The sequence below is a fragment of the Canis lupus genome, chromosome 2, assembly GCF_003254725.2.
Source record: "Canis lupus dingo isolate Sandy chromosome 2, ASM325472v2, whole genome shotgun sequence".
Taxonomy (NCBI): Eukaryota; Metazoa; Chordata; class Mammalia; order Carnivora; family Canidae; genus Canis; species Canis lupus.
This window is the reverse complement of record NC_064244.1, coordinates 53723378-53751139: the sequence shown is the minus strand read 5'-3', so window position 1 is coordinate 53751139 and position 27762 is coordinate 53723378. Positions and strand designations below refer to the sequence as shown.

General features: G+C 41.0%; 1 long non-coding RNA gene across 1 annotated transcript in view; it reads left to right on the top strand.

Moving 5' to 3' along the window:
• Positions 1–27762, top strand: part of LOC112660036 (uncharacterized) — a 54886-nt gene that overhangs the window by 7984 nt on the left and 19140 nt on the right. The window contains exon 2 of the long non-coding RNA XR_003136653.3: positions 8866–9009. This is a non-coding gene — a long non-coding RNA (uncharacterized LOC112660036). The remainder of the gene's footprint in view (positions 1–8865; positions 9010–27762) is intronic.

Below are 27762 nucleotides of genomic sequence, written 5' to 3'. Positions count from 1 at the left end.
AAAGATTTACTTATTTATTTTAGAGAGAAAGAGAGCACACAGTGGGAAAGGGAGGGCAGAGAGGGAGAGAGAGAGAGAGAGAGAGAGGGAGGGAGGGAGAGAGAGAGTCTTAAGCAGAGTTTGTGCTGAGTGCAGAGCTCCACATAGGGCTTGATCTCAAGACCCTGAGACCACAACCTGAGCTGAAACCAAGAGTCGGACATTTAACCAACTGCGCCACCCAGGCACCCATTAAATAAATAAAAATTTTTAAAAATGTTGATGTGGTAAGTTGAGTATGGCACTCTCTTCTACCATTCCTGTCCACATGGCCTGATGGGAGGCTAGAGGTCACTTTTGCTTGAGAGGAGCCATCTTGCTTGCTTTCATTTCTCTTTGGTTATGAGTATTTGAATTCTCTGTCTCATTCATGTTAGGTTAGGGCCTGGTACTGAGCTTTAAGTTTGGGCTTAGAGGAGAGAGTGTCCTCTTGTAGGCTTTGGGCCTTAGGCCCAGTATTTGTCCAATTTATGAGTCAGTGCTGTAAATTGGGTACATAAGTTGACAGAGAAATTTTGTGAAAAAGATAAATGGATTTGAAAACGTAGATTTTGGGTCAGATTGTGTTAGATACTGAATGACAGACTATGGAATTATGACTGATTTCCAAGGATAATTAGGTGTCACTGAAGATGTTTGAGCAAGAGATTATGGGATCAAGGAATGGTCTAGGAAGATCAGTCTAAATGAGAAGGTAGTGAGCTAAGAGGCCACTGAGGGAAATTCAAATGTGGATGATCTGAAATTCCAATTCTGAAGGTGATAGGGGAACCAGAAAAAAAAAAAAAAAAAAAAAAAAGAAGGAATAGCTGTGAGCATTTTCTGGTTTTTGAATAGCTGGATATCCAAGTTCCTGGAAAGAAATATGATTGGGATGTTTTTCAGTTTAGGTAACAGATAATTAGCAAAAAATGTCAAGAAGAGGATTTGGGATTGATTGTTAGACATTTGAGCCACTCACATTTCAATTGGGTGATAACATCTATTAGGCTTTAGAAATGTGAGCCTGGGGGCTCATAAGAAAGATGAGGAGATGTGGGGTAATAATAAATGGAGAAATGTCTACAATGTTGCCTAGTCTTTTTATATATTTCACATAAGAATGAGTGCACTTAAAATTGCTGAATATGTCTGTCAGACACCATTCTAAGCCCTTTATGTATACTGATTCATTTGATCCTTATAAGGATCCTATGAGGTAGGCACTATTGTTATTCCAAGTTTGCAGATAAAGAAACTGAGGCTCAGAGAGTGTTACTGGCGTCCCAAATCTCTAGGTAACTGTGGATCAGGGACACAAACCCAGGTAGTCTGAACTGAGAATCTGCTCCTAACCACATTCCACTTCTTCAATATTCAGACAGCCTTGTAAATTTCACACAACAAAGTTCTAACTTTTGGACAATTCCCTACTATTGAATATCACTGCCTTTTCTGGGTTATATTAAGAATTTTTAGATAATAGGAAAGGAATAAAACTCAACTATTTCTAAGATTACTGAAAGAAAATCCCTTCTTCTGACCAGTGCAAGTGAAAGACTTTTTAAAGAGGCTAAAAAATGTTATTTTTTTGGTAGGTATTATTTTTTTTCTTCTTGAAACAGCCAATAAAAGCCCTCTTTATCAAGTTTTTCCTCTAATATCAGGAAAAAGACAAGGGTGTCTACGTTCACCACTGTTATTCAACATAGTACTGGCAATCCTGGCCACAGCAATCAGACAAGAAAAAGAAATAAGAGGCATCCATATTAATAAAGAAGTTAAACTGTCACTATTTACAGATGACATGAAACTATACATGGAAAAACCTGAAGACTCCACCAAAAAATTCCTAAAAATAATAAATCAATTCAGTAAGTTGCAGGACACAAGTGAATATCCAGAAACCAGTAGCATTTCTATACCTGAATAATGAAGTAGCAGAAAGAAATTTAAAAAAAAAATTCTATTTACATTTGCACTAAACAGAATAAAATCCCTAGGAATAAACTTAACTGAGGGGATAGAATACCTGTACTCAGAAAATTATAAAGCCATGATGAAAAAAACTGGAGATGACACAAACAAATGGGAAGGTATATCATGCTCATGGGCTGGAAGAATTAATATGTTAAAATATTATAGACGACCCAGGGCACCTGGGCTCCATCCCAAGCTAAAGAATGAACAGAAGCTGGCTGGGAAGAGCTAGGGGAAAGGATTTTTGGGCCGTCACATCAGCTTAACTAATAGAGAGCATAGCGTGCTCAGGGAGCACAAGGTAGGAGGCCAGAGAAGACAATTAAGAGGCACACGGGGGCCACACCGCAAAAGCTGTAGGTATTATGAAGAGTTTGGACTTTGTCCTGAGGGCAAAGGAGAGCCACTGAAGACACTTCCCCCTGTTGGGGCTTTTCTTTTCCAGATTTATAGAAATTGAGGACTAGCATGTATATGGTAAAATGCACAAATGTAAAGTTAGGGTGACCAACCATCCTGGTTTCCCCAGGATTTTAGGTTTAAAGCCAGGACAGTGCCAAATAATCCAAGGCAAATTGGTCTTCCTATCTAAAGTGTACTGCTCAGTTCTACGGATGTATAACCATGTCTCCACCTTCCGCATCAAACCCCAGAACGCTTCCTCATGCCTCTTCTCCGTCGATATTCCTCTCTTAAAGTAAGCACTATTCCGAAATCTCCTACCAAAGGTAAGTTTTGTCTAGTTTTGAACTTTATGTGAATTTACATAGTACATTTTCTTTTGAGTCTGTAGCTTTTCTCTTTCAACTTTGTGGTCTGTGAGATTTATCTTTGCTTTTGCTATAATTCTTGCTTTTCATTGCTCTGTAATATTCTAAGAATGTATCTCAACATGCTTATCCATTCAGCTGTTAACAGGCATTTAAAGTGAGTCCAGATTTTGCAATTGTGGATAGCACTTAGGAATATTCTTATAGACATCTTTGGTGGTCATATGCAATCATTTCTGTCGGATAAATACCCAGAAGTGGAATTGGCAGGTTATAGAATATGTTTAAGTTTGGCTTTAGTAGCAAATGCCAACTTGTTTCCCAGAGTAGTTGTACCATTTTACACTTTTAGCAATAATTTGGAAAACTCTTGTTTCTGTACATTCTCATCAACACCTGGTATTGTCTTTTTAATTTTAGCCTTTCCAGTGGGTGCGAAATCATACCTCATGATTTTCATGTGTGTTTCCCTAATGACTAACGATGTTGAGAATCTTTTTATTGGCCGTTCATATGTCTTTTTGCTAAGTGTCTATTCAGGTCATTTGCCCATTTAGAAAATTAGATTGTTTGCTTTTTATTGTTATTGAGGAGTCATTTATATAGGGACACAAGTCCTTTGTGAGATATTTGTTTGTACATATTTTCTCCTAATCTGTGACTTGCTTTTACACTTTCTCAAAAGAGTCTTTTGAAGACCAAAAAGCAGAATTTTAATTTTAATTTTGATTTAAAATTTTCCCATTTTTTCCCCTGTGGTAAATGCTTTTTGTGTTGTATTTAAGAAATTGTTGCTTAACCCAGGATATGGAAATATTAATTTTCTTACAGAAGTTTTATTTTTTTCTTTTTAACACTTAGATTTTTGGTCTAGCTCAAATTTTTATTATGATATGCAGTAGGAGTTGAGATTCTTTTTTTTTTCCCCCGTATGGATGCCATGTTGTTTCCATATTATTTGTTGGAATTCTCCATGGAATTATCTTGAAGCTTTTGTCCAAAAGCAATTGACCATATATGTCTATTTATAGACTCTAATACATTCCATTAATTTATTTGTTTATCCTTATGCTAATACCACGGTGAATTTTATAATGAGTTTCAAAATCAAGTAAATATGGGTCTTCCAGATTTGTTCATTTTGTTTTCAATTTTTTGGACTATTTTGTATTCTGTGCATATAAATTTTAAAATTTTGGCAATTCCTATTTTTTAAAAAATCCTTCTGAGGTTTTGATAGGGATTGCATTTCATCTGTAGATCAATTTGAGGAAAATTGAAATCTCAACAATGGGTTGAATCTTGCAACCCATGAATTTGGTATATTTATATGTTTATTGAGGACTTAAAATTTTTTTCTCAATAATGCTTTATACATTGTAGTATACAGACATTGTGCATCTCAGATTTATTACTAGACATTTTGCTTTTTTCACTAAATGGCATTTAATTTTTTTAAAATTTTAATTGTTGCTAACATATATAAGGAATTTCTATATATATTGACCTTCTGTAGAATAATATTGTTAAACTATTAATTTTAATAGATTTTTTACTGATTCTTTTCATTTATATATACAATTAGGTAGCCTATAAATAATACTAGCCTTATTTCTTCCTTTCCAGTCATTATACCTCCTTTTTGCTAAGCTTACTGTACTTCATTGGGCCTCCAGTACAGTACTGAATAATAATGGTGAAAGTGGACATCACTGTCTTGTTGCTGAACTCATATAATAAGTATCTTGCCATCAAATATAACATATGCCGTAGAATATTTCTTTTATTCTTAGTTTGCTGAGAATTTTTATGTTGATCAAGAATAGATGTTGAATTTTGTCAAATGATTTTTCCTACATATATTGAGATGATTATGATTTTTCTCCCCTATGTTACAGGCATAATGACTTACATTGGCTGATTTTTGTGTTAAATCACTTTTCATTTCTAGAATATAGACATTTTATATTACCTTCTTAATATATTGATAGATTTTATTGATTAAAGCTTTGAAGGTTTTATTTATTCATTCATGAGAGACACAGAGAGAGGCAGAGACACAGGCAGAGGGAGAAGCAAGCTCCATGCAGGGAGCCGGGGCCAGGACTCGATCCCAGGACCCCGGGATCAAGCCCTGAGCCAAAGGTAGAGGCTCAACCACTGAACCACCCAGGCATCCCTGATTAAAGCTTTGTTTATGATTTTTGCAACCATTCTCATAAGTGAGTTTGGTCTGTGATTTTCCTTTCTTGAAATGTCATTCTCAGATGTTAGTATCATCTCGTGAAAGTAATGTTTGTTGTATAAAATGAGCTGTGAGTTATTCGTTATTGTTCTTTTTTCTTCCTAGATGACTTTTTGTACGATTAGTATTATTTCTTCCATGAGTATTTGGAAGAAATCACTAGGGAAGCCACTTAACATTGGAACTTTCTGTGCCTGAACATTTTAAATTAGAAATTCAAATTATTTAATAGTTATAGGAAGATTCTACTTCTCTTAGTGTTAATTTTAGGAAATTGTGCTTTTTAAGAACTTTTTCAGTTCATCTAGGTTGTTAAATTTATTGGCATAAAGATGTATACTTAAAGTATTTTAGTAATTATTTAATAGTAATTAAATAGAATATACAGTGAATTAAAGACAAAGTTTTTCAATATCTATTTAAAAATAAAAAACAAATGCTAAAAGAAAAACCCACATGTAAGGATTGAAAGCAGGGGAGAAAAACCCCTATTTCTTCTACTCACTGACACCTCTGGCGACCCCAGTGTATAGATTTTTTTTCCCACACTGACCAATTCTCCAACACTCTCTGGGTGTTCCATAACTCGACTAAGTTCTCACATTTTCTACCTAGCTGCATCAGATCTCTCAAGTTAAGGGCTCAGTCCCATAAAACTTCCCCCATTAGATGCCAATGACAAGGAATGGGTTCCCAGGTTACCCATGCTTCTGTCCAACTTGGCTACAAATCAAGAGTTCCCACAAAGCCTCCCTCAGGTTTAATAATTTGCTGTAATGATTCACAGAAATTGGGCAACAGACTTGCCCTCTGTCATAACACCTAGTATCAACATAAGTCTTCTTGTTTTATTTACCTCTTTGAGATACGATCATGGCCAGATCTCTTCCAAGCAGCACTTACTGATTTAAAATTTTTATAAGATTGAGCTGAACCCTCATACATTTCCTTGGTTTGGCTCAAAGTTACATATGCTAGGAGATGGCGATGCTAAAAATCAATATGCTTTCTTTTTTAAATAGAGCTACGTTCTTTGTCTTAGTGTATTTGCAGTCTGCTGGGCATTAGCACCTTCTTGCTGGGATGGGGCAGGGCAAGGTTTGGTGAAAATAGCTCCTTCAAACCACTTCAATTACTTTTGTCAAAAGCAAAGAATGTGGGAAGCCTGGCAACCTGGATTCATCTGGTTTCCTTTCAGTTCCTCCTCTGAACTTTAGCACTGAAAAATGCTGGAGCTAGGAGGAATTGCAGAAAGCATTTAATCCAACCCACACATTTTAGAGAGGAAGAATCAAGGCTCAGAGAAGTACAGTGACTTGCAAAGTCACCGAGCTACTTTTACATAGACCCAGGACCGGGATCCAGGCTTTTCCAATGCTCTTTCCTCTAACACCAGCACATTTGCACCACAGCATGAAAGCCAGGGCTCTATTCTTAACCTGCTTCATACTTTGGAAAAATTAAACTTTAGTTTTTGGTCCAAATGACCATTTCTTTTCTCTCTCTTTTTTTTTTAAATAGGTCCTCCTACTCTTCAGGAAATTACATTCTTTTTTTTTAAATGTTCAAAAAAATTTTTAAGGATTTTTATTTATTCATTCATGAGAGACACACACAGAGGTAGAGACACAGGCCGAGGGAGAAGCAGGCTCCATGCAGGGAGCCTGACGTGGGACTCGATCCCGGGACTCGATTCCAGGACTCGATTCCAGGACTCTAGGATCACGCCCCGGGCCGAAGGCAGGTGCTAAACCACTGAGCCACCCAGGGATTCCCCACCCCCACCCCCTGCTCAATGACCATTTCTGTTTCAAATCCCCGTCTCTGTTTACATCCTGTGTCAGCTCTGGCTCTTCATTATTATCTCTGGCTGAAGGGAGGCCAGAACCTATGCTATGCAAAGCAGAAGCAGCAGGTACTATTTGGGGTGATTTCAAGGACCAAGGGGAGAACCTCCTTCTTCCCATCTGCTTTTAGGTACCGGAAATTTTTAAAGCACAAAAACTTTTCTTTTTACAAGGAGAACCAAGGCCCATGGTGCACACATCCCTGGGAACAAAAATGTGATGGCTTCAGTCAACACTGAATAGCAAATAATTGGCATTGGATTCCTTCCCAGAAACATTTTGTTTTTTGATAGAACAGAAGATGTTGCAAAGGTCACTAAGATCCTTAGGAAGGATAGAGAGCAGTTGATTGTACTAGAAGAAAGGGATAGAGGGCATGTGCATGCACATAGGTATTCTGGGGGTGGAAGTGGGAGCTTCCAAGGACAAACTTTGTCTACAATGACAGCTTGGCCCTGCCTTGATCTTGTCTGCCAGACTGACATGCTTGCATCCTAATCCGGAGCCTGCGTGTCGGAAGCACTTCCATCCAAGGTGCCAACAAGGAATGTGGGGGAGAGGAATGTCTTCAAGCCAGTGGGCACCCAAACGAGTGTGCACCAGAGATGAGTCCTATACTCACAGAAGCTAAGCCCTATGATTGGTTCTTTATTAACAAGAGTTGTCATGAAAATTCTCCGTGCAGTGGTGCTGGCGGTGGTGAAACCGTTCTGTATGATGATATAACACACCTACCAAGAGGGAAACTTAACGTAAACTATGGACTTTGGGTGACTATGATGTGTTGGTGTAGGTTAATATTGGTCAAAAATGGACCACCCTGAGGTGGGTTCGGGGGGAATATTGATAATGGAGGAGGCTGTGTGTGTGTGTGTGTGTGTGTGTGTGTGTGTGAGAGAGAGAGAGAGAGAGAGAGAGAGAGAGACCTCTCTACCTTCCATTCAATTTTGAGGTAGACTCAAAACTACTCTTAAAAAAATAGTCCATTAGGGACACCTGGGTGGCTCAGCGGTTGAGCGTCTGACCCTGAGGTCCTGAGATCAAGGCCCATATCGGGCTCCCTGCAGGGAGCCTGCTTCTCCCTCTGCCTGTGTCTCTGCCTGTCTCTCTGTGTCTCTCATGAATAAATAAATAAAATCTTTTTAAAAAAAAAAAGGTGGGTTAAAAAATTCTCAGTTCACAGAGCCTGGTGGATTGGCTAGAAATTCCTACAGGGCTGAAGGGAGCACTTGATGGGATGGGCACTGGGTGTTATTCTATATGTTGGCAAATTGAACACCAGTAAAAAATAAATTAAAAAAATAAATAAAGAGGATACAACATGAAAAAAAAAAAAAGAAATTCCTGCAGGGGACACAAAGTAGAGGTAGCAGGGTGGGGTGCACTGAAGCAAATATGAAAACGAGGAAATCTAGACTCTAGTCCTAACTCTGCCACTGGCTATGAGGCCTTGACCTCCATTTCCTCAACTGTAAAATGAGAAGGGTAGGCTTGGGAACCCACAGTTGCATCATTAATATTTTCCAGATTCTTCTTTCTTGAGGGAGATACTGTGCCTGAGAATAAAGGAGTAACTAGGCACAAAGAAAAGACCCTGTTTTCTCAGTTGAGACCCTCAGAGCTTCCTCTGGTTTTGTTGGCTGAGTCCAGAGGTATGGCCACGATCCAGCCAAGGTTTTGCCCTCATCCAAGAAAGCCTCTGTGCTCTGGCCTCTACTCGGAATTGGTGTTGGGGCTCCTCAACTGGGGGCTAGAATCTCTTCTGCACCCCTCACAAGCTGGCCTCTTACCCAGAAGGACCATTATTTTCCTTGGAAGAGCTTAACCATCAGCCCAAGCCCAGGAACTTGACAGGGGGCAGGGTGCTTAGAGTCAGGCCACAAGGTCATTTGACCTCAGGCCTGTTTGGTGGTTCTTCCCCCCTTCCCTTCTCACTACTAGGCCTCCCCAGGGCTCCATCCCTAGGTCAGCATGAGTCACAGATGTGTTTATCTTTCTTTTGCAGCTCCTTAGCAGACCATGATTGCACCCAAAGCACAGTTATTTTGTAACCTCAGCCAGTGGTTCCCAGCTCTCTTCTGCCCTAGGATTCATGCTTGCACTCTGTTCCCGGGTCAGATTCCAGGCCTTCAGCGTCTTTAAGACAGAGGTAAGCGCCAGCCTGGGTGCCTGCTGGGTTGGGACCTTAGGGCCACAGCTCCCGTAGTCCCTTTATATTCAGATGAATGTTTGTGCATCTCATCTACCAGCCCTATTTGGTAGAGGCCAGAGGAGTTAAAGAACCCAGGCACCCTCTCCTCTTTAATCAGCAAAAGTATTTGATAAAAACCAAGCAAGCTCTCAAGGTCTCCCTCCTGCTTAAGTAAGTAGCAAAACAGAACACCCCAGCCCTCTATTCCGGGCTACAGGTAGGCGTGGAGGTCTCCATCCTGACCAGCTGCCTGTCCATTTAGTACGCCTGGTAACTGAAGGAGAATTTTTTTCTTTTGGTCTCTCCATTCAAGCCACTACTCACATCTTTCTTTCTCTTTGAAGTGTTTTCATATTTCTTCTCCTCTTCACTATTCAGCTACCTTCCTTCTGACCCTCTTCACACTGCCCAAAGCATGTACCTCATGGGCTGGTTCTGGGATAGATGAGATGAGTGATACAGATTTGAGGAAAACAAGTCAGGCTAAAGTATGCGAAGCACCCCTCCACCTCAACCACACACATACAGTGCTTCCATCCCCCTGGGTTAGCCCTGGCAGTGGCCCCGGCAAGGCAGACGCTATGCCAGTGACTGAGGCTTCGGGTGAAGGGCTGCCCAGGCACTTTCCTCTCTCCTCTGAGTTTCCTGCAGAATCAGGGAACCTGGATGAGGACAGGCTGCACAGCTTTACCCAGGGTCTTTTTTGGGAAGCTGTAGTTTGGCAGCTCCATGCTGAAAAGCACCTCATTACTTGGAGAAGAGTCCTTGCATCCAAAGTTGGGGGCAGAGATTTGCTGTGCATGTAAAAATAGGCAGAGCAATTCCATGGTAAGGAGAGACGCCCCTTCTGGGGAGCTGGCCAGGCCCTCCCGCTCTAGTACATGCTCCCTGCTGGGCGGTAGCTGGCGCCTGGGACCTGGTGGACGTGTCGGGCCTTTGGTGGCACAGCCCTGAGCCTAGATGAATCTTTGCAGAAGGGGCCCCTGTTTCTGTCTGGTCACTTTCTTTCCACTCTGTTCTGTGTCATGAGCAAGACAAGGCCTGTGGCAAAAAGAACAAGTTGAAAATCCATTTAGAAAGGAGCCTATGGGGCATCTAGGTGGCTCAGCAGTTGAGCATCTGTCTACCTTTGGCTCAGGACGTGACCCTGGGGTCCTGGGATTGAGTCCCCCGTCGGGCTCCCCGCAGGGAGCCTGCTTCTCCCTCTGCCTGGGTCTCTGCCTCTCTCTGTGTCCCTCATGAATGAATGGATAAAATCTAAAAAAAAAAAAAAAAAAAAAAAAAGAAAGAAAGAAAGAAAAGAAAAAGAAAAAGAAAAAGAAAAAGAAAAAGAAAGAAAGAAAGAAAAAGAAAGAAAGAAAGAAGCCTATTATATGTGTGCCTGTGTTATGTGTAAGTGTGTGTTACGTGTGTGTACATGTGCCTGCAGTGGGGATACTCAGCATCCATAGCTTTTATTTTAGGGTAGTACAATGTAGCAAAAACATTCTTTGGGTCTGTTTCTGCTGCCCTTTCTTTCTTTCTTTCTTTCTTTCTTTCTTTCTTTCTTTCTTTCTTTCTTTCTTTTTTTTCTTTTTTGGTTTGCTTGCCAGTTCATTTTGTTTTCTAGATTCCACATATAAGTGAAGTCATAACATATTCGTCTTCCTCTGACTTATTTCACTTAGCATGGTACCCTTGAGGTCCATCCACGTTGTCACAAATGGCAAGATCTCATTAGTTTTTGCAACTAATATTCCATTGTATGTATACATGTACGACATCCTTTTTATCCATTTATCTATTGATGGACACTTGGTTTGCTTCCCTATCGTGGCTGTTCTAAATAAGGCTGCAATAAACATAGGAGTGCATGTATCTTTTCAAATTAGTGTTTTTGTTTTCTTTGGGAAGACACCCACTAGTGATTCCTGGATCATATGGTATTTCTCTTTTAAGTTTTTTGAGGAAACCCCATACTGTTTTCCACAGTGGCTGCATCAGTTTGCACTCCCACCGATAGTGCATGAGCATTTTCTCTTCCCCACATCCTCTCCAATACTTGTTGTTTTTTGTGTTTTTGATTTTAGCCATTCTGATAGGTAGGAGATAATATCACATTTTGGTTTTGAATTGCATTTCCCTGGTGATGAGTGATGTTGAGCATCTTTCTCTGTGTCTGTTGGCCATCTGGAGGTCTTTTTTGGAGAAATGTCTATTCAGGTCCTCGGCCCATTTTTAAATTGTATTGTTTGGGTTTCTTGGGTTGAGTGGTATAAGTTATTTATATATTTTGGATATGAATCTCCTTTTTTAAGATTTTATTTATTTATTCATGAGAGACACAGAAAGAGAGCGAGGCAGAGACACAGGCAGAGGGAGAAGCAGGCTCCCTGAGGGGAGCCCGATGTGGGATACCATCCCGATACTCCGGGATCACACCCCCAGCCGAAGGTAGATGCTCAACTGCTGAGCCACCCAGGTGTCCCTGGATATGAATCAACTTTTTTTTTTAATTTTTTAAAAATTTTTATTTATTTATGATAGTCACAGAGAGAGAGAGAGAGAGAGAGAGAGAGAGAGGCAGAGACACAGGCAGAGGGAGAAGCAGGCTCCATGCACCAAGAGCCCGACGTGGGACTCGATCCCGGGTCTCCAGGATCGCACCCTGGGCCAAAGGCCCGCGCCAAACCGCTGCGCCACCCAGGGATCCCTGGATATGAATCTCCTATTGGTATGTATGGGATATGTCCTTTGCAACTATCTTCTCCCATTCACTAGGTTGTCTTTTTGTTGAATGGATGGTTTCCTTCACTGTTCAGAAGATTTTTTCAGTAGCTTATTTTTGCTTTTGTTTTTCTTGCATGAGAGGACATAGCTAGAAAAATGTTGCTAAGCTGTATGTCAAAGCAATGACTCCCTTTGTTTTCTTCTAGAAGTTTTATGGCTTCATGTCTTATACTTAGGTCTTCAGTCCATTTTAAGTTATTCCTGTGTATGGTGGAAGAAAGTGGTGCAGTTTTGTACAGCTTCATTCTTTGGCATGTAGCTGTCCAGTTCTCCCAACACCTTTTGTTAAACAGACTATCTTTTTCCCATTATATATTCTTGCCTCCTTTGTTATACATTAATTGACCATGAGTTTATTTTTGGGCTCTCAATTCCACTGAGCTATGTGTCTGTTTTTGTGCCAGTACCATACTGTTTTGATTACTGTAGGTTTGTAATGTATCTTTGAATCTGGGATTGTGATGCCTCCAATTTGGTTCTTTCTCAAGATCATTTTGGCTATTCAGGGTCACTTTGAGTTCATATGAATTTTAGTATTATTTGTGCTAGTTCTATGAAAAATACTCTTGGTATTTTGATACGGATTGCATTGAATCTGCAGGCTGCTTTGGGTAGTATGGACATTTAATAATATTAATTCTTCCAGCCCATGAACATGGTGTACTTTCCCATTTGTTTGTGTCATCTTCAGTGTCTTCATCATTGTTTTTATAGTTTTCAAAGTGCAGGTCTTTCACCTCCTTGCTTAAGTCAATTCCTAGCTATTTTATTTGTTTTGGTACAATTGGAACTTCAGTTTCCTTCCAACCCCAGTACTGCTCAGGATAAAAATAGGAACCGGCTTCCAAGGTTTGAGCAGGAAGTTGGAAAACACTCTTCCACTGTTTTCAGTAGCACCTGAAATTTTCACTATTAATCTCTTAAAGTTAAAGCATTTCCCTGTAAAACCAGTGTTTTCTGAGCTGTTACATAGGGCAGGGGCAATACATTGGCTGGACAAGGAACAATCATAATCATTTTCATGTTGTAGTTACTTCCCAGAGTTGGCCAGGACACAGAGCAAGCTCATTTTGAAGTCCAGAAGAAGAAAGAAACACGATGGTGGTAGAAAGAGGCTGAAATTTAAAGTCAGGAACCTGAGTCTATTAATAACTCTATGGTCCTATAAATAGCTTACCTTTATAACCTCATCTATAAAATGAAACGCTGTTTTTCATAGAATGGTTGTGAGAGTCAAAAGAAAGATTGCACGTGAAAGAAACTTTAAAATTATAAGTCCTATAAAAATATAAGTTATTATTGTATTTGAATTTGTAAGACATAGCTCCTTCCTTTTGCTGATTGGTCCTTCCAAGGCACTGGGCCTGCAATTCAGGTTTATACACGAGAGGGACAGTGTTGCCTATTAGCCTGCGAAAATCACAAATTATACACTTCCTTAGGCACTTCAAACTGATGGCCAATGGCAGTTACCTAGAGGTTTCCATGTAAGTCAAAACCCCAGGTTTGGATAATGGCCCCTTCACAATAACTGTGACCTTCATTTGCTGTACATTGGGACCTGGAACGAAGTCTGTACTTCTTTATAGAGCCTTCTAGTTCCTGAAAGGACTCAGAAATAAATATTTTAAATAAATCAAGTCACAGACTCTCCCTGATGTCATTTTGATAAATTGAGTTTTCTCACAGCCTGAAAATGAGGCTCCTAGTCACATTTTGCTCTTGGTTTCACAAAGAAACCCGTCCTGCTCACTATCTTTTAGGTAAGCATGCAATATGCTCCTTTAAGCTTTATTGAATGCATCCAAAATGGTCCAGTCTACAGTGATTAGTCCAAAAGGTAGCATCACAGGTAGCCTCATCCTCTGTCAACTTGGCAACATTTGCATCTCATTTTGGAGAAGAAAACTTGTTAATGTGTACAGGCAATAAATCCTGAAACCCATGCCTCATGTAGTTTGGCTTCAACAGCAGAAAATTAAGAACAGCTTTCCAACTAATTGGCTGAATGCAGGATTCATAAAACTTGTGAGAGTCCAGAATCACAAGGTCAGATCCCAACAGAGAGATACATGCAGAAGACCTCGTAGCTTCTTTCTTCAGCGGTGGTGCCAGCAATGAGTACTAACACAGTTCGGTAATCTTCCAGGCCATTCTCTATTTTCCTTCCTTACCATAATCCCAATGCTATGTTATCTCCAAAGAGGTGGGGGCAGAGGTGCCAGTTTTCTCCAGTCTCATTCCTGCTTGAGTGTTACAGGCTGAAGCCGTGGGCTGAGACGTGAGCAAGGCTTGGGCTGTGTTAGAATGACAACCATATATTAATCTTCTACAAGATGCCCCACAGGTCAAGAACCAAACAAAGCTAGGATTTGTGGGTCTGAGCTCCCTAAGCCAGGAACGCTGTACCATGCTCCTCTATTTCTAATACGTAGTGTTGGACAGAGATGTAGACCTGAATAATTTTACATTCCAGTATTATTTTTGCTCTTGAGATGGTGGCTTTTGGATCTGCAATACCAGATAGAATAACGTGTGGCTGCGTGTCTCTTCCTAACTCTGTATTCAGTGACATCGTGTTGGTAGTTTGAAGTCGGCCACGATGGAGGTATTTATACCACAGAAATCAGCAAGTATTACAAATGAATGCCCCACCCCCCTTTTTTTAATCCCAGATTGCTAGTTAAACGTTTATCAGCACGCTAGTGTACGAGGTCACAGAGTAGAGACAGAGAACCCAGCCTGGAGGTAATAGGTGGGGAGAGAGGATGGGAAGCCCTGGCATCTGCCACTAGCTCTTTGTGCTTATTCTTAGCTTTGGTCTTGAAACATAGCCGCTGTTTATATTGGCACTTTGCTCAGCTAAAAAGCAACCAAAAACCATTTATATCTCAGCCTCCTGAAGATTGGAGCCACATGATCCAGTTCTACTCAGGGAGGCAGAAGCAGAAATCTGCTGTGAAAGGTAGCTTCCTGCTGTGGGCACCGCCCCTTCCTCATTGGTTTTACCACGTCTTCATCCCGCCTGGGATGCTGATTGGGTTGGAACAGTCTTTGACCACAGGAGGGACCGTGAGCATGGAATGTTCAGAATGGCCAGGCAGGGAGACAGAGGCAGCTGGACATGGATGACACTGCGGAGCTGAGAGGCCCCAGAACTGCCCCCTTCTGGATTTCTTCTTAGGTGGAAAATAATCCCTATCTGGTTCAACTCCTCAGTGGGGTCTCTTTCCGTGTAGCCAAACACAATCTCTTACAAAGAAAGAAGACTTCCCTGAGAAGTGATGTTTGAGCTGCTGTGATGGGAAGAGCAGCTAAATGGAGCTGCTACACGTCAGCTAAATGGAGCATTTACTTAATGCCAAGTAAGCAGGTTCCCCGTGTTGCACAGCTTCCAGGTTTGCATCCTCTGAGCACTTGACTTCTCCCTGCTAAAAATGCCTGGATTGGCAGGTGAAAGGGAAGACAACAATGAGGTCGTTAAGGCAATCACAGTTTTGTTTTCTCCCTCCGGGGATCATTTCATGGACTCCTGGCAGTGGGGTTGGGCTCCCCTAGGGCAGGCTGGAAGATGAATTCAGGCTGAAACCAGCCCCCCTGGCACAGTAAGGAGCAAACTCTCTTCCTTCCTCTCTCTACCCTCATCCACCTACAACCTTCTAATCTTATTTCCAGATTCTCAGCCCCCAGGCAAATGAGTCCACCCTTTCCTGCTTGCCACAAATCAGCCTTTCCAGGGAAGGGAGAGCCTTTGGAATTCAAGTACAGAAAATCCTCATATTAAAAAAAAAAAAAAAAAACCTTCAACTGGTTGCTAGGTTTTGTGTATCCTGCTTACTGAGCTCTCCTAGGAAAGAGACTCGTCTCTATAGAAACTGCCACGTCACAGGAGCTCTGAAGGGTGGCTCTGGGAGCAGTGTCTCTTCCAGAACAGACTTCCTATCAAAGCCTCTCTCTCCCTGAGATGCCTGCCTGGGGACTGGGGAGGAGGAGGACCCTGGAGTCACTGGTCGCTTTAACTCGATCTGTTTCTCTCTCTCTCTCTCTCTCTCTCTCTCCTTTTTTTTCTCCCTTTCCCCTTCCTTCATATTACAAACAGATGGAGGAGAAATCTCCAGTCATAAAGAGCATTTCTCCCTGTATCTCCACTTTCCTTCTTTCCCACGGGAAGATTAGGCTTTGGCCACACCCGTTTATGTAACTGGAACAGAGCGGCAGCTTGGGGGAGGGGGGAGTGCATTTGAGAAACACTCAGGGGCCCCGTCTTGTTTGTGAGGACTCAAGGCCAAAAGGCCTGCATCCCAGAAGGTCCTCGAGTCAACCCAAGCAACGTTAAGCTGAGAGAGTTTGGAATGTGTGGGACCCTCTTCTGTATCCTAGAGAGGAATCTGAGGTCATCTAGGCACGATTATTCTCCTCCCACACTAAAATATAGGTAGCCCTTGCCTTCTGTATCGGGTGATCATAGAGTTTACTGCACAAATGAGGACATCTGTGGGAGGAGCTCTTAATAGTTATGGTGGGACAGTAGCCACGGAGGAGGAGTGTGTGGATTCGGGCCACTCCACCTGACACTTGGACACAGGTGCCTGAGAGGATGCCTTCCTGCACCCCGTTCCCCCCTGAAGGCTCTGATGCTCCTAAAAATGGAGAGATTTGGGAAATTGTAATTGTTTAAAACCTGGATGGGTTCAGAAGTGAAAAAACAAATGACATTGTTGAAGGGTTAGAAGATAGATGTTCCAGAAGGAAGACTTTTGCACACTAAGTCTTTCACACAATTGCATCTGAGGATAAATAGCCGTGGGCAGCATGTGAGAGCGCGTTTCTACACGCCCCCACTGCAAGGTCTTCCTCAATCCTTCCAGCCATTGTCTCCCCAAAGTCAGTAGGACTAAGTCATTCCTACGTCTGGCTCGTCGTGCTCTGTTCACTGTGAGACTTTCGTCTCTTCAAAAATGTGGTTCTGACTTGATGAAGATAAACACCCTGACTGTAGGTTTACCTTAGGCCTGCCTGTGAGGCAGGGGCCCAGCTGAAGACGGAGGGAGCTGGCTTCTTCCGAATATGTTATAAAAATCCCTTAAAGCAAATCCCCCACTGCTTTCCTTTTTCAGAAGCTCCTGCCTGTTCGGGCTCGTTAGTTTTTCCACAGCAAACTTTGGCATCAGTGAATCACTGAAAAACATTTTTTTCTTAAAGTATTGTTTTGAGGTATTAACCTAAAGCTTGGCCTAGGGGAAAATGATATCTTTATGTTGTAAGGCTGTTTTCTTATGCAGGAAATTGGTTTACCTTTCCATATTGTTTGTCTTGTGTGTGTGTGTGTGTGTGTGTGTGTGTGTGTGTGTGTGTGTGTGTTTTAATACAAAATCTTGGACCACAAACCGGGACAATCTGATTTAATCTACTTGGAGCTGGGACAGTGGAAAGAGCTCAGGGGTACAGGAAGAGAGCCCAAGGGCTCAAAAGACCAACTTAGAACACTTTAACATCACTAGATTACAGATCGCTTCACATACTCATTTGCCTCACATCCTGAAATTGGGAAGCAAATATTTTTCCTAAATCACTATATTAATAATTATGGGTAAAACAGCCTTTTATGTGTTGAACCAGGAACCTGGCCAGGGGTGCTGCTCTGGACAGCAGGTGGCTAGAGACACAGGTTAGAGGCCTATAGCTCCACTGCTCACTTGCTCCATAAACTTAGAAAAACTTGACTTATTTTTCTGTTTCCCCCCCAACCATCTTTAATATATGGATTAATAATACTTCTGACCCAAAAATGTTGTGAGGATCAAATGAAATCACACATCCACTACACTTGAACCGCTGAACAATATCTAAAAGCTGTAAAACCAGGTTAAAAAGTGAGATGTCCTAATCTTTTCTGATGGGAACTCATAATATATTTTAAGTGACAAACATCTAACCTGTTGCTTTTGAAATTCAACACATCCTTGAGTTTGGGATTCTTACAGACTGAAAAAAACGATGCCTATGTTTCCAACATGCTTCAAGAAAGAAAACCAGTGGGGCACCTGGGGGCTCAGTTGGCCAAGTGTCTGCCTTCAGCTCAGGTCATGATCCTGGGGTCCTAGGATCGAGCCCTGTGTCAGGTTCCCTGTTCAGTGGAATCTGCTGCTCCCTCTCCCTGCCCCCCAATTTATGCTCTTTCTTGCTCTCTCTCTCTCTTTCTCTCTCTCTCTCTCTCACACATAAATAAATAAAATGTAGGAAGGAAGGAAGGGAAGGAAAGAAAACCAGTCATAGTAAGGTTATCTTTTAAGGATCACCAAACAGAAGATGACAACCATGCATTTAGTGTGATGCATCCTGGGAATATCAGAGTAAGAGAACCCTCAGCTCAATGCAGTCGGCAATACAAATGTGGGGTGCTTTGTTATATGCATGAGGTTCACTAGAGGGAAACTAAATCTCAGAATCTTCCACCTCATTTTTTTTTAAGATTTAATTTATTTGTTCATGAAAAACACACACAGAGAGAGAGAGAGAGAGAGAGAGAGGCAGAGACCCAGGCAGAGGGAGAAGCAAGCTCCATGCACCAAGAGCCCGACGTGGGACTCGATCCCGGGTCTCCAGGATCGCACCCTGGGCCAAAGGCAGGTGCTAAACCACTGAGTCACCCAGGGATCCCCCCCCTCCATTTATTACATGGCTCGACGCAGGAACCCCAGCGTCTGGTAACATCCACATCCACACTGTCACTTGCTGGACGTGTGAGGCTCACTGCATAATCCCCTGATGAGAAAAGTACCCACTTCATCAAGGGTGCACCCACATGCTTAAGAATAAACCGGGAAGAGTGTGGGGACCAAAGTACCACAAGGCCCTGGTTGTAGAACTTCCTGGCCAGCGGCCTAGCACAGAAACGATTCCGTTGGATACACTTGAAGTAAAAGGGGAGGATCACTGGACTCTTACAGATTCGCCTACCTCATATGTGAGCAGTCTCCTCTTGAAAGGGGAAGCGGGATTCTCCTTTCCATACCCCTTCTGGCTTCACCTCATAGGCTTCAGGACTATTTATATCCTATCTATAAAGGGCCCTTAAAGCTATTCTTCATGTCTTTTTTTCTCTTTCATTTAGTCTCCTACCCTGTCTTTCTCTTCCTGAAAATATAAAATTCTATTTCATTTTCTCTTATGAATAATCACCTCCACAAGTTCCTCCGAGTTTGTTCACATTTTCTGGGAAGACCCTATCAGGGTCTTAGGTGTTAGGTGACAATAACTGCAAGTAAGTGTTCACATTCTTTGACCTGCTGAAAAAAAAAAAAAAAAAAGAAAGAAAGAAAGAAAGAAAGAAAGAAAGAAAGAAAGAAAGAAAGAAAAATGTATTTGACCTGCTGATCCTAGCTTTGAGAAATGGTGCCAAAGTAACAACTCAAAAGAAGAAAAGGAAAAAAACGATACATAAAAAAAGATATTGGAAAATGTCCAGTGATAGGGTCACATAAACTTGTACCGAATTTATAAGATAAAATATTGCACATTTTCAAGGGTGAAAGGGGGAGCATGTCGGTGGCCCAGTGGTTGAGCATCTGCTTTTTGCTCAGGGAGTGATCCCAGGGTCCTGGGATCGAGTCCCGCATCGGGTTCCCTGCATGGAGCCTGCTTCTTCTCCCTCTGCCTGTGTCTCTGCCTCTCTCTCTCTCTGTCTCTCATAAATAAATGGATAAAGCCTTAAAAAAAAAAAGGAAAAAAGGGAAGAATTTGTAGAAATGGTTTTAAATTGCTTCCCAGTGAAAAATAAAGAATGCAAAGTAGTACACATATTATGATTATAATTACATAGCATTTATGTTCATAAATGGAAATAATCAAATAATTAGGAGAAAACAGAACAAGAACAGGTACAGTTCTTATGGAGCTGCTTTAATAATAGGCATGAAAAGATGTTTTCACTGGTTCCCACCATGCAGCTCACCCTTCCTTCCCAGCTTCCCAGCCCATTCCAGGGGTTTTGCATCAAATAACATCAGAATTTTTGTTTGCTAAAGACCGACTATGAACTTTTGACAGCTTCCCAGTGGCAACTCCAACCATCCCAGCTGCCACTAGAATAGGATCATTCTGAGGCTTCCTATAAACATTGCACAGTTGATATTGAGTAAACGTATTTTTATAATTTAAAAAAAGTGGTGACTTTATTTCCCTAGAGCCAGACCCCTCCTCCTGAGGTTTGACAGTAGCAGTTGAGGTGGAAAGTAGAGCATGGCCTTTGTTAATATACTTAAGACTTTTTAGTGAAAAAGTTTCTTTTTACTAAAATGTCATCAATACTGTTCCCAAACTTTGATGAAAACAGAGACTTGACTCACACTGTGAATCAAAAGCATGGACAGACTATACCAGTTTGCTGGACCTCAAATGTAGTTTGTTTGTTGAATCATACAGTTAACTTTTAAAAAATAAACTATTTTAAGTTGGAACAAAATCTACTTAATAATAAAATAGGATGGGGCAGCCCGGGTGGCTCAGCGGTTTAGCGCCACTTTCAGCCCAGGGCCTGATCCTGGAGACCCAGGACCGAGTCCCACATCAGGCTCCCTGCATGGAGCCTGTTTCTCCCTCTGCCTAGGTCTTTGCCTCTCTCCTCTCTGTGTCTCTCGTGAATAAATAAATAAATAATCTTAAAGAATAATAATAATAAAATAGGACAGAAGAATTAAAATATTCTATGAAAGACAAGAATGCATGATTCAAGTTTCTATGCTTAAATCCTTTTTTTTTTTTTCTCAAAATCACATTTATTCTGCTATAGGTCGAGTCCTGAATATTGTACTTACCGCCTAGCACTAAGTATCTGTCTAAGGACTTTGGATTAACTTATTAAATATGCCAGTGACCCTAAGATTAGGTAGGATATTATCCCCATTCTACAGGTAGGAAAATTGAGGCTCAGAGAGGTCACATACAATAAGTAACTGAGCCAGGAGTCAAACCTGGGCTGTCTGGCCCTCAGGTGTGAGATCTAAACACCACATCCAGCACCTCTGTCAAATCAGTATTCTTGGCTTTGACCTCATAGTGCCCTGGCCTGGATCTCCAGAGAAGGGTCCCAGGAAAGGAGGGTGGCGGTGCAGGGGAGAAAACACACAAGGTGAGGAGCCAAAAGAACTATTGCTTGGCCAACCCAGGCAAGACCCTGAAGCCTATTTGAGTCTCAGCTTTTATATTCTTAAGCAAAATGCTTGCCTAACCTAGGCTCACACACTTGTGAAGACAAATTTTGTGAAAGAGTTAATGAAATATCAACTTGGTATACACCAAGTATTATTTCTTCCCAAAGTTAAAATTTCCAAAGGTCTGAATTGGCAATGGAAAGTTTGCTAAAATATATCACAAACCTTGCGATCTTCTCTAGTTTATTTTTAAATTTGTTAATTTATTGAAATATAATTAACATACAGTGTTATATTAGTTTCAGGTGTACAAGATAGTGATTCAATAATTCTATACATGACTCAGTGCTCATTAGGGTAAATGTACCCTTTAACCCCCATGATTTATTTCATCTCTCACGCCACCCCACTCCCTTCTGGCAACCACCACTTTGTTCACTGTATTTAAGAGTCTGGTTTTTGTTTGTCTTTTTCTTCCATCCTTTATTTGTTCATTTGTTGTATCTCTTACATCCTACATGTGAGTGAAGTCATAAGTCTTTCTCTGTCTGGCCTGTTTGACTTGGCATTATACCTTCTAGGTCTATCCATATTGCTACAAATGGCAAGATCTCATTCTTCATTATGGCTGAGTAATATTCCAACACACACACACACACATACACACACATACACACACCCCACATCTTCTTTTTCAATTCATGTATCAAGGGATACTTAGGTTGCTTCCATATTTGGGCTCTTGTAAATAATGCTGCAATAAACATAGGAGTACATATGCGTTTTTGAATTAGTGCTTTCATTTTCTTTAGATAGATACCCAGTAGTAGAATTACTGGATTGCATGGTATTTTCTACTTTTAGTTTTTTGAGAAAACTCTATTCTACTTTCCTTTTTCTTTTAAAGAATTTATTTATTTATTTATTTATTTATTTATTTATTTATTCATGAGAGAAAGAGAGAGAGAGAGGCGGAGACACAGGCAGAGGGAGAAGCAGGCTCCATGCAGGGAGCCCGATGTGGGACTTGATCCCAGGACTCCAGGATCATGCCCTGGGCTGAAGGTAGGCCCTAAACCACTGAGCCATCTATTCTATTCTATTTTCCATTCTATTTTCCACAATGGCTCCACCAATTTACATTCCCACCAAAAGTGCATGAGGATTCCATTTTCTCCAAATTCTTACCAAGAGTTGTTATTTCTTGTCCATCTGATACCAGCCATTCTGACCAGTGTAAGATGATATCTCATCGTGGTTTTGATTTGCATTTACCTGATGATGAGTGATGTTAAACATCTTTTCATGGGTGGTTGTTGTTGTTTTGACCATCTCTGTCTTTTCAGGAAAAAAAAAATCTAGTCAGTTCCTCTGCTCGTTTCTTAATTGGATTGTTGTTGGTCTTTGGGTGTTGAGTTGTATAGTTATTTATATATTTTAGATATGAATCCCTTACTAGATGTATCACTTGCAAAAACCCTCTCCCATTCAGTAGGTTGCTTTGTCTTGATGATTCAGTTTCAAGTTGTGTACAAGGAGCTATTTGCCCCCGATTCTTATGTCTGACTCTGTCTTTTTTCTCACTCGTCAGCCTGCAAGAGGATAAATACAGAAGAGCAGAGTTAGGAAGTCTCAGTTCTTTTCTACCTGCTGTCTTCCCTTGTCGATCTCCCTGCTTTAAAATTGCTATCTCTGGGGCATCTGTGTGGCTCAGCAGTTGAGTGCCTTTAGCCCAGGTTGTGTTCCTGGGGTCCTGGGATCGAGTCCTGCATCGGGCTCCCTGCAAGGAGCCTGCTTCTCCCTCTGCCTGTGTCTCTGCCTCTCTCTGTGTGTCTCTCATGAATGAATAAGTAAAATCTTTGAAAATAAATACATAAAATTGCTATTTCTAATCTACTGTGGACTGGGAAATCAAACCAACGTTGTTGGAATCATGCCTGAAACAAGAGTAAGCATTTCTCTATGCTTTTTTGTAAGCAACAAACATTTTGTGATCTTAAAAGTAGAAAAGAGAGAAAAATACACCAAAATATTTAAGGTGGTTGACTCTCAGGGATAGGACTGGAGGGAAAATTCTTTTACTTTTTATTTAAAAATTATCCCCAATTTGTCTATTAGGAGATTTATTTCATGACAGAAAAAGGACACTGAAAAGTAAGAAGGCAGTCTAGTTCTCTAATCAGGCACAAAACCTATATTCTTCCCATATTGAGGAACTATGCTTATTTTATATGTATGTTTCTATATGCTGCATGTGTGGAGCATATGCCATTTATATACAGATATACAATATATAACATAATATATATGGGGAACCAAATATTGGCTGAGCTTCTTACTAAGGTGTAGATAGTTGTGACATGATGTATGAACAACTGCAAGTAGGGAGGGGAATAACAGAAATGAGAACTCTGAGTACCTGAAAAGACTATGAGTAGGTTTGTACTCATGGGGAGTTGGGGAGGGGAGCAATTTGAAATGAAAAGGAAAATCAGAAACAACAACTAGGAAGAAAATGGAGCTCCCAAGACGAAGTATACACTGCTACCATGACTGGCAGGCCCAATGGCTGCTGTTCATCAGACAGGGCCTTGTGTTCTCCATGCTCGTGGAGATGATCAGCCGTGTTCCCAAGTTGGGGCTGCTTTGCAATACAGGGAATCGAGGCCTGGGTTTGCTGGGATGCTGCTCTTACTTTCTAGGGCAACGACCATTTCATTCATGTCCGAGTTCTTGCTTTACAGCCTGCAGAGGACTGGGGCATCCACCAGGACCTGCTTCTCTGAAATTCCCTGGCATAAGTGTGTCTTCTACCCTGATCACCGTAAACAGGAGCAGTTGACTTTTAATTAATGGAAGCGGATGCATTTCTTTAATACACACAGAAGTAAAAGATAGATTTATGTCTTTTGCGCACACGTAGGGACAGCTTAATTTAATGGAGCTGAAGGGGGAGGGGCAGGGGTCTTAGCAAGACCCATCTGGCCCAGCTCCTATTTAGCACGGATCACTTCCCACTCATGACAGGGATGCTAATTGTGAGCGCTACTTCCAAACACCATAGGATGTGGTGTAATTACACTGTTCATAAAAGAATTCCAAACAGGGCTCTGTTTTGAATTTGATGAAACATAATGAGAAATCTCCGTGGCAGATGACAACATTCTTCTTTCAATTAATGGGATAGTTGCTCAGAGTCATCCCAAAAACCATTAGGCACTGATTAGAGAGATTTATGGCCTCTGAAAGGACCAAAACACAAATATTTTTCGACTAGGAAGTGTGGTGAAACTAGCTCCTTTGAGGACATCTGGAAGGACATTTATTTAAATGAAATGTGAAAAAAGAAAAAGAAAAAAAATGAAATGTGACTAGACAGAGGAATTTACTAGAACATTTTCCACCAAGATCTGAAAGTCAAATTGCCCAAATGCAAACCTCATTCAACCATTTCTTGGAGGGTTTCATTCATGTCTTCGATCATTCATTCATAAAAATGACCCAACAGATACTCATGGAACATTTTCATGAGTAAGGTGTAGGGCTTAGCTTGTTACACTACAATGATGAATCAGAGGGGCAGTTTTCCTTAAGAGGACTCTGTGTATTTGAAAGAAAACAGATGTGAAATTAGAAATCCTACATTCAAGTTCAAGCATTCTCCCTTGCCAGGTATGTGACTTTGAGCAAATCATTTCTCTTTGAGCCTCAAAGTCCTCAAAATGTGTCTAAGAATGCCCACCTTTCAAACCTCATAGAATTGCTCTCAGTAAGATGATATACACAACATTTGACCATAAATTGCTATATAAATGCAAGAGACCATTGATATGAAGACACTGTCCAGGAAGGGAGATTTAAAGCACATAGAAATAGCTACAACATGAGGCAAAAAGCCAATGCTATTTTAATAGCAGTACAAATTTATTTATTGGTTCAAAATATCTTTTGAGCCCTAATATGGTTGATGATGTGCTCAAATAAAATGCAAAGGAGTTTAGAAGAGGAAGAGTTATCTGCCTATTTTTCAAATGTTCCTAACCAAGAGTATTCCCCAGATTTTACAGGATTCCCACAATTATCAGTGTTGTTCTCATTCTTTCCAACTATTATAAAATATATTGTGTGCAGTCTGATTGCATTTCATTACAGAGATATGCCATCGCTCTTAAAACAGGCTTACCCCAGGGGTGCCCGCGTGGTGCATTGGATTGAGTGGCGGACTCTTGGTTTTGGCTTAGGCTGTGATCTCAGGGTCATGAGATCAAGCTTGGAGCCTGCTTTGAATTCTCTCTCTCTCCCTCTGCCTCTCCTCCCACCCCTTCTACTCTCTCTCTCTCTCTCTCTCTCTCTTTCTCTCTCTCAAATAAATATATATTTTTAAATCTTACCCCTGCCTCTCCCCCATCTTTTTCTCACCTGAAAATAGGAAGGTGAGAGGGTGGACTAGCTTTGGACATGCACTGACCCACGTGGACTCTGCCCATCCCAATCTAGTTGACCTCAGGAAAGATACCAGGGATCTTTGAGTCTCAGGATCTCCTCTGTACAATGGGGTAAAGTATACTGACTTTGTAGTGTCCTTCCTTGTGTGGTGAGAGTGGTTTTGGGGAAGCTTCTGGTTGTTGAACATGCTCACCAACTGTAACAATTGGTACTGTAACCAAGGCCATTTTAATCCAGTCTCCTCCTTTCCTCCATTCATGGAATGACTCAGGTTTTGATAGAAAATTTGATTCAACCAAGTCATAGATATTTATAGATATTTTCTTTTTTCATTTCTTGATTTGGGTGATGAAATATGAACAAATTTTTTTCAGCAGAGGGGCACCTAGGTGGCTCAGTTGGTTAAGCATCGAACTCTTGGTTTCGGCTCAGGTCATGATCTCAGGGTTGTGAGATGGACCCCATGTCAGGCTCCATACTCAGCAGGGCATCTGCTGGAGAGTTTCTCTCTGCCTCAATGTGTCCCTCCTTCCATCTTGCTCTCTTTCTCTCAAATAAATAAATAAATCTTAATTTTAAAAAAATGTTTTTTCAGTAGTCTTCAAGCCAATTATTCAAAAGATAAAGATCTGATAAGATGATCTGTTGTAGGGAGAGCACTTGGTGCTTCTTTCTTAAAGAGTTAGAGATCTCTTTTCTTTCTCACCTGTTTTTAGCATCAGTTTGTTTCTCAACCATTTCCTATATGGCTTTGTTTATACTCTTCTACCAAAGGCAGGAGATGTCACTTTTTTAGTTTGGCCTTTCTAGTTTCAATTCAATTTACATTACAGTTGACTTTTGAACACTTGGGTGAGTTGAAGCACTCCCTGCCCCACCCCATATGGTTGAAAATCCATGTGTAACTTTTGACTCCCCAAAACTCAATAGCCTACTGTGGGTTTTAGGAGGGTTTTTTTCTTCAAATTTTTGTTTAAATTCCAGTGAGTTAACATATGGGCAATATTGGTTTTGGGAGTAGAATTCAGTGATTCATCACTTACACACAACCCCCAGTGCTCATCACAACACATGCCCTCCTAATCCCCATCCCCCGTCTAGCCCATCCCCCACCCACCTCCTTCCATCAACCAACCCTCAGTTTGTTCTCTATCATTAAGAGTCTCTTCTGGTTTGCTTCCTCCCCCTCCCCCTTTTCCCCATTCCACTATGTTGATCTGTTTTGTGTCTTAAGTTCCACATATGAGTGAAATCATGATATTTGTCTTTCTCTCTAATGACCTATTTCACTTAGCATAATACACTCTAGTTCCATCCACACCATTGCAAATGGCAAGATTTCATTCTTTTTAATGGCTGAGTAATATTCCATTTTATACACACACACACACACACACACACACACCCCGCATCTTCTTTATCCATTCATCAGTCAATGATTGGGCCTCTTTCCATATTTTGGCTATTGTTGATAAGCTAATAGCCTATCACTGATGAAAGCCTTAGTGATACAGTTGTTTAACACACATTTTGTATGTTATATGTGTTATATACCATATTCTTACAATCAAATAAGCTAGAGAATAGAAAATATATTTACAGTACCCTATTTACTTTCTAAAATCCACATATGTGTGAACTTGTGCAACTCACATTCTTGTTGTTCAAGAGTCAAATGTACATCTTGCTTTTAAGCACATAATAAAATGCGAGTGGCAAATCATCCATTGCTTTAAAAAAGGTGCTACAGGGGCACTTGGGTGGCTCAGTGGTTGAGTGTCTGCCTTCAGCTCAAGGCGTGACCTGGGATCGAGTCCTGCATCGGGCTCCCTGCATGGAGCCTGCTTCCCCTCCCTCTGCGTATGTCTCTGCCTCTCTGTCTCTGTGTCTCTTGTGAATAAATAAATAAAATCTTTTTTTTTTATAAAGGTGCTAACAGAGACTGTCCTTCACCTGGTGGGTGCACAATTGAAAATAATAAATAATGGGTAAAGGAGGTGCTCTGCAGTCCATCAAGACAAGCTATAACGTATAAAGTATTAATGTTTTTTCACAACTTCCTCTGAAAGTCAAGAGGAGTGCTTCCCTTAGTGATCCCAGAGAGACTGGGGAGAAATAAGATTTGGGCCAATCCTCTCCCAATCAAGATTCAGGACCACACGTTCAATTATTGTCCTTTGCCACTCAGAAGGGAAACTTCCAAATTGGGCAGAGAACAACAATTTGATCTGACAAGTATAAGAGCTTTCACACAAGTTAATAGAACTTGGAATTATAGAGAAGCTTGAAAATAGCTTTAGACTAAACATTTTCTCCATGACAATTATTTGTTTCCTTGCAATTT